This window comes from Geospiza fortis, unplaced genomic scaffold (genome assembly GCF_000277835.1).
Source record: "Geospiza fortis unplaced genomic scaffold, GeoFor_1.0 scaffold139, whole genome shotgun sequence".
Classification (NCBI taxonomy): Eukaryota; Metazoa; Chordata; class Aves; order Passeriformes; family Thraupidae; genus Geospiza; species Geospiza fortis.
The window spans coordinates 1,564,006-1,576,984 of NW_005054406.1; the positions used below are offsets into that span (position 1 = coordinate 1,564,006).

Genomic DNA, 12,979 nt, shown 5'->3' on the forward strand with positions numbered 1-12,979 from the left:
GGCGGGATGGATGCGAGCCGTGCTGCTTAAAGGATGCGGGCTCAGGCGGGGTAAGTCAGCAATCTGCTACGGATGCTGTTCTGCTGCAGTAATGTGGTCTCTAGGGGAACTTGGGCTTGATGCATGCTACGCTGCCTAGGCTTCCTCCAGCCCGTCGCCTCTCTGCTGCTCTTAAATGGAGGTTACAGCTGATCCATCAGCCACAGAGCTGCACGCATGCCCACCTTCTCAGCCTTCAGTAGTGGAAACTTATTAATTTCTGCCTTCGACTTCAGGCCCGTTGGTTTCCTGTCTGAAAGCATTATTACTTTTGTCCATGTGGCAAAATAATTAGCATACAGATGAGAAGGGATCCTGCCTCTGAGCCTCAGTCGCAGCAGAAGATGTGCAGTGGAAAGTTGATTGGATGAATGGAGAACAAATGGTGGGCGTTCAAAAGCATTAGGAGAGTTTTGTTGTCGTGGAGCAGGTTTGTCAGTTTTCTGGGTGAATCTCGTAAGATGGAAGGCAGGGTGGCTGGTGCTGAGACGACTGCTTGACAGACTGTGGCCTACTTGAAGGTGCGCGTTTGGACTGCATGCATAGATAATTCCTTTGGACTACTTTGTTTTGCAATTCTGCGGCTTTCCCTTTCCTGTTCTTTCAAGGTAAATATGTCCTTTTGTCACGTTGTTGTTTGCAGGGCACTTGGCTGTTGTTGACAAAGTGATGGAAAGTTCAACTCTTTGGGCAGTTAACAAAGGAATAGCTTATACTTCTTCCACCCCAGCTCCACAGCACATACTCCTGTGCACAGAGCTGGAGGAGGCTGAGCAGCTCGGGGCCCGATCCTGCTCTCCCTGAAGTCAACGGGGAGTTTGACATTGCTTCCAGTGAGAACAGGATCGAGCTCTCAGAGATTGTTGTTTTAATAATGACTGTTGGAAATGTCAGATTTCTGCTTCCTATTTTCTAGAACAATGTGGGCAGACCTGTAAAATTAGCAACTACCGTTTCAATGAAAGCCCTGCTGTGATTAGTTTTGATTGGTGTGGTATGCATTTTCTTGGTTGAAAGGGAAAAAATGCTTATTTAACACAAACTCGACAGTAATGCTAAAGCCCAAGTTGCAGATTGACAAATTGCTAGTGATTCTCTCAGCTCTGTGTATCTCTGCTACATATGTGTCCTTATAAAGGCTTCTTTTTTGAGAAAAGAAAAAAGGAAAAAAACAAGCTATCTGTGAATTAGATATTTTTTTTGTCACATAATAATACTGAGTCAGACTGGAATCCCAATTCTCGAACAGAGCATCCATTGATAGGCATTTCTTATATAATTCTGCTGCTGTGTATAAAATATGGGGTACTTGAACATTTAGTTTTGTTTGCTTTTTTTTTGTGTAGTCATTTAGGAATATTTTTATTCAATTCTGATGATTCCTAACCTTCTTAAAAATGGTGATTTTCATTTTAACTGACCTAATTTTGAAACTGCATTTCAGGTTGTGGTTAAGTAGAAATTATTATCTGGTAATTGTCTTTACACAGTTCTTGTGACTATTGTAGAACAGTTTAATAGATTATTTGCTGTAATTTGAGTGGTGTGGGGGTTTTGTTACCTTTAAGTATATTGCTGGGGAGAACAACAGCTACAGTTCCAAATGATGTTTAGTTTTTATCTTTCTCTCCCTTTCGTTTTTGTTTTTTTAATTGCCATTTCAGTTCAGTGTGATAGTTTATTTTGAAAATTTTCCAAACAAATAAAAGTCTTTGTCATGTCACTCTGCTCAGAAAAAAGCCCTCCAAATATTGGAACAAACTGTTAACCCTTGCTGGGCAATTCGCAGGTACCCCATATGATTTATTAAGGTTGATTAAGTTTGGAATGATAAGGTTAAACTTGGTTGCTGTAGTATCGTCTGATAACTGTATATTTATACTTGTTTGCAATATGACACATTTAAAAACAATTAAGATGGCAACGCAACACTTTGAACATTAGAAATACAGAGTGATGCAAGACTATGTAAAAACCAGGATCTTTCTAAGTAACTATATTTTTCTAAAAACTACATTGATTTATCAAGTGAAACAAAGACAAGAGTAAATGATTACAATGAGTAAATGTAGAATTAGGTATATCTTAATCTGATCTGAATAGTAGATTCAATTTTGTATGTATTTTACAGCTTGAACTTTCTGGAGAGTGAATGTTCTTCCTCCCCCTTCCCCCCCCTTAGATTCAAATACCCAGTTATATGCCCGCATTTTCAAAAAGGGCATCAGTTTTATTGTAGTAGTTCTTGGTTCATAGTATGAGTTTGTTGTTTTACTCTACAGTCTTGGATGTTACATATTATAAAATTGAGCAACTGTGTGTTTGGAGACAAAGACAATTAAGAAAGAAGAGGAGCTACTTCAGTATAATCAGAGATATATGATATCTCCAGATTTGTTAAGGACTATTTTTGAGGGTTTCTGTTTTCCTTGTTCTCTTCTATTTTGTTTAATTTTTGTGTTGAGGAGATGAGTAAGATGTGCAAAGGAATATTTTGATTATATACACATACATGCTACACATATGCGGCAGACTATTAGCAAGGCATAGAAACTTTGCTATATGAATGGCAGAAAAGAAACTGTTTTGGAAACTGTTTTGTGCTGGTCAGGCTTTTATATGGACTCTAAAAGAATAAAAATATAATTCCCATGCATTAACATTTCCATGGGAAATGAGCATGGATGTTTCTAAGTGCATTGCACAAGCATATTTATAAAACAAAGTTGTCTGTGTTGGAATCATTTCTTGATCAACTTTGAGAATAGTCATTGTTTTTTTGAGAGAGTCAGTGGTGGAAAAGTACTTTGATATTAAATAGCTATACAGCACTGAATATCCTCATGGAAATACTGAGTTTAATATCACTTTGTCTGAGCTTGATAAATGTTTGCATCATGATGATCAACTTTCAGTAAAGATGTGAAGTTCCTGATAGTACAGTAGCAGAAAACTTTATGGCTGTGGATTACTTACTGACCTTTTCTTTCTCGTAATAGGAATAATGAGAAATGCTAATAAGATTATCAGTGGTGTTTTAAACAGAAGTGCAGCCAGATTTCTATGGAGTAAAAATGGGTGCAGACCAAATAGCATTGTCTTCTCCACATATCCTAGATTAAAAAGTCACAAGGAGAAAAAAAATCAAAGCTTTTGTAGCTTGTTGACAAAGATTATCTCTTTAGAATCCTTCACAGTATTTTGCATTGATTAGAATCACTCTGTCTATTTTAGCCATAGAAGAAAAAGCAGCAAAATGTAATGAAACTGAAATAAAGGGGAAACATCTTGTGTGGGGAGAGGGAGTTGAATGTGGAGACAGATAAAAATCACAGTAGAATTTTTGATCCCTTAAAGGGATCATACTTCTAGTCATGAAAACAGTAAACATTATTATTAGATCGGATTTAAAATCCGATCTCGGATCAGATTTTCAGTGTGTATATACTAGTTCAGCCTGTTTGCACTGAAGCTGCAGATGTGGAACACAGTCGCCAAGTAAGGAAGCTGGCCAGCTTGGTGGTGGAAATAACCAGGGCTGCAGGGTGCCCCAGAGAGAATCATCAAATCAGGTCAGTATAGAACTGTCTGGTAGGTTGTAAACAATAGGAAATCAATGTTGTGTCTGCCAGTAGACCCTTTGGTTAGCTGAAACTCCCACCTGCCTAATGGATCTGGGCAGTTGGTTTGAGAAAACAGTTTCCTTCAGGATAAATTTTATGTTTCTTGAAGGTCTGTCATAGCCAAATTGATTATAGTTCTGCACCAGGCAAACACATAAACATCTGTAAGGTCACAGATTTCCAACTAAACCAGCACTGGGGTCTGTTATTTTGTGAAGTATTAAAGGTTTCTCATACCTTATGTCTTCTTGGCACTTTTTATCAGGAAGTTGGTTAAAAAGGGCATGGTATACAACAAATATATGTTCACTTGGTATGGCTTCAGCTGGTTTAGTCTGAATCTGGCAAGTCCTGTGCCTTGCTTGGTGGAGTAATGAGGAGAATTAGGGCAAAGCAGCAATTTAAGAAAAAATATTTTTATGAGGGGTTTTAAAAAGGCTGCTGTTTTGTTCCTACTTTGCATGATCCTGCTCCTGACCCCAAAGAAAAAAAAAGCAGTGAGCTTTGGAACAGGCTTGTAATAGTATTTTATAGAATGACAGGCCAAACATATTTCTCATGTGGCTCCAGTAAAATCAAAAGGGGACATCTCCTCGCTCACTCAAGATTTTTTTATTAATAATACTGTTTATAGGCAGAACATAATGGAGAGTGTAGTTACCATTCAAAAAAGACTTTAGACTGCTCACTGAATGGCTCATTTTTTCCAGGCTTTCTGGTGATGTCGTCTCTCTCATGTCCCGTCCCCCCCAAATAGAAACAGTGATGCTATTGCAGATGTAATACTGCAATGTTTATATTTCATATCAACAGCTTGCTTTATTTTTCCAAGGGAAATCCCCTTTTTTCCTCCTGTCTCTAGCCAATACTGGAGGATATTACCAGGGGAATAAAATTTTTATGCCTAATTTTAATGTTCCTCTGCCTAATGTAGTGTGAATAAGTGCCATGTTACAGCATTTAACCTAGTCCATCTTTGTCACTTTCTGAACAGTTCCTCAGTTCAAATAAAATAGTCAAAATGCAGAAAGAGAAGATCTCCAAAGATCTCCAAGGTTTGTTTTGAGGATAAACTGTAGGGAGTAGATGTTCTGGCATTTCTTCAGTGCTGCAGCAGGGCATTCTCTCACATAAGGAATATTACTGAAAGGGGTTTCCCAGGCCTCTTGTGATACTGTAAATCAGTGGCTCATCCTTTTATTTCACATCTCCTACGCCAGGACTGTTGAATTCAGTGTATTAGTTTTCAGTGCTAGTGATTTGTTTTAGTAATATTTTCAGAGATACTAGCAATTCTCTGTTGTCTGAAGAGGAAAAGGCCATGTTTGAATATGAAACTGTCTTTATAACATACATTAGTTGTTTGCATACATTGTGGCTGTCATATCCTATGAACAAATACTCAGGATTTTTTGGGGGATGTCCTGGGGTGACTTTATGATGCTTGTATCCCAAATCATCTGTTCTGTTTTTGCTGGATATTAAGTTCTGCACTTTTGAGACTAAATCAAAGAGTGAAGTGGGGGGAGAGAAGAATGTGCATATTTAGGAAGAACTCATACTGTTATGTCGTGGAAAATGATGAGGTTGACTACAGATACTTTCTTTGTATCTTTATATACTCTCGGTATGTCTAACACAAATTATTATGAATTCAAAATTATGTTTCTGCACCGTCTTGGTTATGCTGCATAGTTTGAATTAAAAATCCAGAAAAACAGATTCCTTGGGCTGGGAGTTGACACTAAAAAGTAATGCTTGTGTTTTTTCAGCGCAAAGTCCACTCCGGGTCTTGCTAGGAAGCACCCAGAGTTTACACAGGTCAAGTTAAAATACCCCCACACATAGAAAAAGATGTCTGTTCCAGCAGTGGTAAGATGCCTATACAGTTGATGTTATGCATTTAGTAAGCGAAACAGATTTACTGTTCTTCAAGAATTTCACAATCCGCTGTTCCTTTGGCTGTGATCAACCTGCACCCAATCTCAAACTCCAGTTTTCATCAGACTCCAGATCTTATTCCAGTGATGAATAAATATTTTTCTCAACCTTTTAAAATACTCTGCATGTTTGGATCTACTTGAGCTAAGGGCTTTACTGTGTGTGGAGTTACTGGACCTCCATATTCCAGGAAAATAGCATACTTCAGTCCTCAGTAGGATAGTGGGCGCAGGCCAGGCTGCAGCATTCTCACAAGAACCAAGGTGGTTTTTGGACATTGCATGTGTAAGATGGAGAGGTTCTGATGAGAGGAATGAGTAACAATGTCACATCAGGGAAAAAGAATCAAACATTCAATTAGAAGGAAACTGCTGGCGGAAAAACTGAGGTTCTGTTAGCCAACATACAGAGTTTGGATGCTAAGAAAAATCAGAATTCTGTGACCCTTGGATATATGACCTCAAAAAAGAGAAGGAAAAGAACCTGAGAGGTGGATATGGACAACAAGCTTGTTAAGAAGGATTACACAGAGGAGTCAGGAGATGTACGTGGAGGGAAGTCAGGAGTACTTCATGAACCCAAGGACCAGTCGGAAAGGCAAAAAAGCTCAGGTAAGTTTATTTTTATATGCTACTTCTGCTAGTTTGTTATGTTTTTTTCCCAGCTCTAGAAACTTGTTCTTTCTCTTCAGTTCTTTCACCGCTCTCTTAGAGTAGTGTCTGATTACAAAGGGACAGGAAACAAAGAAAATGCCTTTCAAATAGCCAGTTTATTTTAGCACTCCTATATGCACTGTCAATTTTAAGTAAAAACAAAACCCAAAGATAAAATACACCCCACCCAGTATTCATAAATGTGTGCTAAATATAGATAAATATATGTGGGCATGTAGAATTTCTGTGACTAAATATCAGTTCTTTGCGTGCAGGGGCAAAAACAATGGCAATGAAACTGACACCTTAGTATACCATTAAAGCAGATGGGAAACAAGACTGTTAAAAGTAGACTTGTAATTGTTTGCTAAAACTGTGTTTTCTGTGAATAAAATGTATACATGTAGTGGAACCTTCATACATGCAGCCCCTTGCTTTCTGAGAGTAAGCCAAATGCAACATTTTTTAAAATTTTTGTTTCAGGAAACAGCCATTTTGATGTTGGGTCATAGAAGCTGCTCACTGAATTAAACAACAGCAGCTATCTATTTCCATTCATGGATTTTCAGGTTGATCTTTGCATGAACATCCCCTTTTATCTTCAGGACACTGTCAGCATTTTTCAGCAAGTATTCTTTAAATGTTGAGAATGAGGAAGGCCTCTTTTACATCTCCTTTTACAGTGTGCTACTGTCTCATCTTTATCAGCTCTGGAGAAGTGCTCATAGCAGAAAGGCTGGTAAGGTGTCTGGGTGAACTCCAGCTGCTGTGAAGAACTTTCTCGGGAGTCTCTGCCCTTTCTGAGCAGACTGCTGTCTGTTCAGTCACTTACTGCCATGTTTCTGCAACTGGTATCTGTGGTAGTCCACCCTCTGTATACAAGGTCTTGAAAAGGTGCTAAATTTAAAGTAGCCATCAATGACAGACTGTCTGAACTGCCCACTATGAGGCTGATCCATTTCATATCTTATGAGGAAAAAAAAGTGGGAAAAGGATGGAGATTTTTTATCTATGACCTGTCCAATTTAACAATGCCTTTTTTGTTTTGTTGTTGCTTTTCAGTGACCTTGCCTGAGAAGAAGCAGATGATGTTTAGAAGAAAGAAAAGAAAGAGAAGGTAGATATTTTCCATAGGTCTGTTTGGCCTTTGTGACACAACATGCTGGAGAAAAGGCACACTTGAATAGTTTACCTTGAAGGCTGAGCATCCTGATTTAGCAAATGCAGGCCCTGCAAAGCAGTATGGGATAAAACACCCAGTCATTTCACTGCAGCAGTCACTGTGTTTCATAGACGCTCTGCAAAGCAGGTCTCATTCCATATACCTTCTTCCTTTGCCTCCTACCTGCCCAAGAGCCAGCACAGATTGCCACAGTGTTAATTCCAGCCAACTCCAGTGGAAAATAAGGGCATATGACAAGATTGCACATATGTTAATGACTCATGCACCCTGCACTTTTTATTTGTCATTTTATATGTTATTTGATATAGTTAATAAATTTTTATTTTGCAAAAACTGTGATGGATGTGTTCTGTTTGAAAAACTGACATGGAACATCCTTTTCCCATGCACATGCTTCTTGCCAAATTCAGTAAAATGTGGTTAACTTGAAACTCAGTTTTTTTTAGCAGTCATAAGTGCAGCTTACTCAAAGAGCAGAACAATCAGATTCAAAGCAGTACTGCCAATAACACATATCTGAATATGCTTCTGAGGCTTCCAGGAATTGTATTCAGATTGACTCCTATAATTGGTCTTCTGTATTCAGAATCATAAGTATTTCTACTCTTAGTGAAAGCATCTTCCTTTTGGGTTTAAAGGTGTTTTTAATTTACCAAATACATATCAAAAGCCACTGAGCAATGCATGTATCTTTGTTTCCAGATGCCGGGTGAATCACTTCAGGAACTAGGAAAGAAAAGATAGAGCAGCTTTCTGAGAATTACAGTTAATGAAGTAGCTATCTTTGTAGATATTTTGGTCTAGAAAACTGTCTTTGCACTGCAATATTGCAAAAGGATTCCTAAAAATGTGAGCTCTACATAGATTTCATAATTTTATACAAGTCAGTGAGCCACATCTTGTAACTACTCAAAAGTCTCACTTGTGTTTATGTACTCAGAAGTTAAGAGAAGTGTGAATGGGATATCTCACTAGCTAATTTGCTTGCTTTTTGTATACTTTACAAGAGTCACAGTTGCACCTTTATGGTAATATATATATAAATCGACACCTTTTTTTAATACATAAGATTTGTCAGCACCAAGTTGCTAACCACAACTGAACAGTCAGGGTTTGCAGATTCCCAGAGCCACCACGCCGCTAATTTCTTAGTGTATAAATGCTTCTGATTTTGAGGCATTTCCACTGAAAGGTTGATATAAGCTTGGCACACAATTTAGAGCTGAAATTACAATGTCATGTATCTAAAAGCTTTGCTTCTGCTATTGATGATGCTAGATTTGCATAATGAGTTTTGGTGTGTTTAAATCAGTTGCGGAGTGCTCCTACTTCATAGCAAATTTTATTTTCTGCCTCCATCTTCTACTTTTCCTCAATTTTATATATATTTTTAAAAATCTGATAAAAGTGAAACACTGAACATACAGGGAAAACAGGTACTAAAATATGAAAAGACATAAGAACTCCACTGATTTATTCCATATGTTTGTAATGGTACTATAGACTTGAGTAAGAAAACATGGAAACAATAATATGGGGAAGTGAAGGAAGAACCAGGGCTCTCAAAAAAGCCCCACAAAAAAGCCAGGAGTTGGGGGAAGCTGAGTTTAAACTCCTTAAAATTCGTTAAGCAGAGTTCTGAGGTCCCATAATGTCAAGCATTTCCTTCCAGATTGTCTGAAAATTGCATAAACTATCCTGAATTCCAAAATTCTCCTGTCTAATGGTGTCTTTTACTTCTATGGAGCTTCATGACTCCCTGTATGGAGTTCGAGGAACATATGGATGACACTCTTAGGCTTATGATTTACTCTTGCGTAGTCCTGCAAGGAGTAGGGATTTGGACTCCATCCTTAAGAGTTCCTTCCAACTTGAGGTAATCTGTGGCCTTGTGATTCAGCTAGCTTGAGTTCTAGACAACCTGTATTCCCAAGAGCTCTTCAGTGGCCCACCTGCTTACTGGAAAATATTTCTGCTGTCAATTGGAGCTTAAAAGTATTTGCTGTAGGAGAAATGGGGCTTTTTCTTACTCATCTGTAGTATATTGGCGTAAGGATGCAAGTAAGTTGGGAGATTCCACCTGTTGCTCATTTTTACTAGCCAATGGATGAATAGGAACCAAAAATTTAGAGCTAGAAACTGAGAAAGCAAAATCAGTAGCTTTCTTGATGTTTTTTTATTAATACACATTCTGAATTTTCATCTGTGAGAATTACAGATTTCAGATCATAGTTTAATGTTTTTAAAGGAGAAAATTTGACCTCATTTTTAATTGTAACCCTTAAATGTCCAAAAAATGTCTCAGTGTTCAATCATACACTTAAATGTTATTTTTCTGCTGAAACGTCAGAATATTAGAACCATGGTAACAGCAAAAAGAAATTGCCAGACATCTATATTAGTACAAAGAGACAATACATTTGCATGGCTTCATTTACAGAGCCAGTGGCCTAATCCTGTTCCACTGAAGTAATTGAGAATTTCTTGAAGGGAGGAAAGCATTCTGTGTTAATTTCTAGGTTTTTCAGCTGTTGACTTACTTTTCCAGTATGGCTTTCAAAGCAATTCCATTTAAGATAGAATTATTAACCCATGCTTTATAAATTGAATTCTTGATTGCATTATCATTTTGCCGAAACTTCTGAATGCTAAATTTGATCTTGGCATTTATTGCTCTAAATTGTCTCTTCAACAACCAGTACCTTGGTTATGGTAAGCTTGAAAACAACATTCCCCAAGAGGTATCACACCCGTGACATAAGCCAAGAAGTATTTTTCTGTCCTCTCTGGAGGCATGTTGCTGCCCCTGTTTACAAGTAGCCTGTAACACTAATGATCAAAACAGTATCAAATTGAAAGGCGTAGGATATCAGCTTTAATCAACCTTTCTCTTTACTAAAAAATGTGTAATTGATACATTCATAATAATTTGTGATAAGATCCTAACTATAAAATAGTCTTTTAAATACAACCAGCCTCTTTTTCTTCATTTTCCTTGAAACTGTTTTGTTTGCCTTAAAGTATGCACAGGGATTTTACTCACAGAATTAAATAAAAAATAAAAACCTGAACGCAAATGATAAATATACAATTTGCTGTAAGTACATAAACTTTTATATTCATCATACAAGACAGTAGATAAGTTCGAATGCATTGTTGCAAATCTTGAGAACCAGCTATGTTATATATTAATAATGCTGGAAACATTGGGAAGAATCTCATGCTTTAGAAAACAAGATGTCTGTTTTCTGAAGTAGGGTAATAATGGAAAAACATGACAATATTTCTCCTTTCAAATGAGATAGTTTGATTTTCTATTAGAAATTATTTTTAATACTTTCTTAATTTATGTTATGAAATAAACTATGATTAAGTTCAAAGTTCTTTTCTTTAAATCTGAGGATCTGGTTTGACTCACATGACTTTACTATTTGCTTTGCCAAAGATCCTATTTTAAATTAGTGAGAATTAATCCATTAGCCTTGAATGACAAAAAATTTCTGGACCTGAAATTTGAAGGATTTATGTGGTACTGTCTTACACAAGTTTGTTTAGTGCAGTGGTACTGAGATCTGTGCATTCCTAAATTTTGTGGAAGGGGCTTGTTTTTCCAAGCACTCAGCAGGTACTGCCTGAAAATCTCATGTCTCTGGTTAGAAGACATAAAAGGAAAGGGGATTCTTTGAACATAAGACATCTACATTTAGGTCTATGTGGTTAAAAAATTGTTTTCAACAAAAGAGCTGTAGTCACTTGAAGATCATTTACAGTTGTAGAGATTCCTACTTTGTCACTGTATGGCAGAGATACAAAAAATAGATTTGGATACACCTCATTGCTTGTGTAACATTGTGCAACTTCTATCTTGTGATATGCTTATCTGAATTACAATTAGCTTTGCATATAAATTAGCTGTAAACTGCTTTGCAGTACACCATTATCCTGATCCTTTTTCCTTTTTGTGCTTTTTTAGATCTTAAGAGAATTGTGTAGTGGCTTGGGTTGGAAGGGACCTTAAAGACCATCTAGCTCCAACCCCTCTGTCATGGGCAGGGACACTTTCCACTGGACCATGTTGCTCAAAACCCCATCCAGCCTGGCCTTGAATGCTTCCAGGGATTTGGAATCTACAGCTTCTCTGCACAACCTGTTCTGGTGCCTTACCACCCTCACAGTGAAGAATTTCTTCATCATATCTAATCTAAACCTACTCTTTTTCAGTTTGAAGCCATTCCCCCTTTTCCTGTCCCCTTGTAAAAAGTCCCTCTCCAGCTCTCTCGTAGGCTCTCTTCAGGTACTAGAGGGGCTTTAAGGCAGAACAACCCCAACTCTCTCAGCCTGTGTTCATAGGAGAAGTTCTCCAGCCCTCCAGTTGTCTTCATGGCCCTCATCTGGACTCGTGCCAGTCACTCCATGTCCTTCTTATGTTGGGGACCCCAGAGCTGAATGCAGTGCTCCAGGTGGGGGTCTCCTGAGAGTGATGTAGAGGGGCAGAATCATCTCCTGTGATCTACTGGTCATGCTGCTTTTGATACAGCCCAGGAGGTAGTTGGCTTTTAGGCTAGAAGCGCACAATACTGGCTCACGTCCAGCTTTCCATCCACTAGCAGCCCCAAGTTTTTCACCTCAGAGCTGCTCTCAATTCTTTCTCTTCCCAGTCTGTATTTGTGCTTGGGATTGCCCCAACCCAGGTGCAGGACCTTGTACTTGGTCTTCTTGAACTTCACGGGCCCACCTCAAGCCTTCCCTCCAGTGTGTTGACTGTTCCACACAGCTTGGTGGTGTTGGCAAACTTGCTGAGGGTGCACTCGATCCCACCATCTGTGTCACCAACAAAGATGTTTGTTGATGCTAGTACCAGCTCCTGAGGAGTATTACTTGCCACTGGTCTCCACTTGGATATTGAGCTGTTGACTGCAACTTTTTAAGTGTGATCATTCACCTAATTTCTTATCACTGAGTGGTCCATCCATTAAGTCCATGTCTTTCCAGGTCAGAGATACGGATGTGCAGGACACTGTCACAGGCTTTGCACAAGTCCAGGTAGATGACCTCAGTCATTCTTGCTTCAACCACCTGCACTGTCGCCCCATCATAGAAGGCCACCAAATTTGTCAGGCGTGATTTGCCTTCAATTAAGCGGTGTTGGCTGTCTCCAATCGCCTCATTTTCCATGTGCCTTGGCATACTTTGTAGGAGATTGTAAGTTTAATCTTTGCATCTCTTCTAATACAAAAGACACTTAGCAAATTGACAGTGTGGCTTGAGTGCAGATCTGTAAATGTTAACACTAGATTTCTAAGCCAGGCTACTCACTAATTTTAGTGACATTTTATAAAAACCCATTTCTTTGGGCCAACATGGAAAAGAAGGTGAGGAGGCAAAATAAGAACAGGGTCTCCTTGATGGTGGTAAATAGTATGATGTTCTTTTTCAAATATATGACAGGCACTACTGCTTGGAAGGAATTCAGTTTGATGGTACCACCTGAGAAGTAATTTGAAAAATAGCAAACAGGAGTAAAGGTGTTAGATGAGTCT

The 12,979-nt window shown here is 38.3% G+C and overlaps 1 protein-coding gene across 12 annotated transcripts in view; it reads left to right on the forward strand.

The window, feature by feature from the left end:
• The window catches only part of MYT1L (myelin transcription factor 1 like), a 310,448-nt gene that overhangs the window by 6,429 nt on the left and 291,040 nt on the right, over positions 1-12,979 (forward strand). For 8 of the 12 annotated variants that reach the window (XM_031061268.1, XM_031061274.1, XM_031061276.1 and 5 more), the window contains exon 1: positions 60-647. The exons of 3 other annotated variants lie outside the window; for them this stretch is intronic. The gene's annotated coding sequence lies outside the window, so the exon portion shown is untranslated. Of the gene's footprint in view, positions 1-59; positions 648-12,979 lie in introns of those variants that run through there. One more of the 12 variants, XM_031061269.1, reaches the window with a different exon arrangement.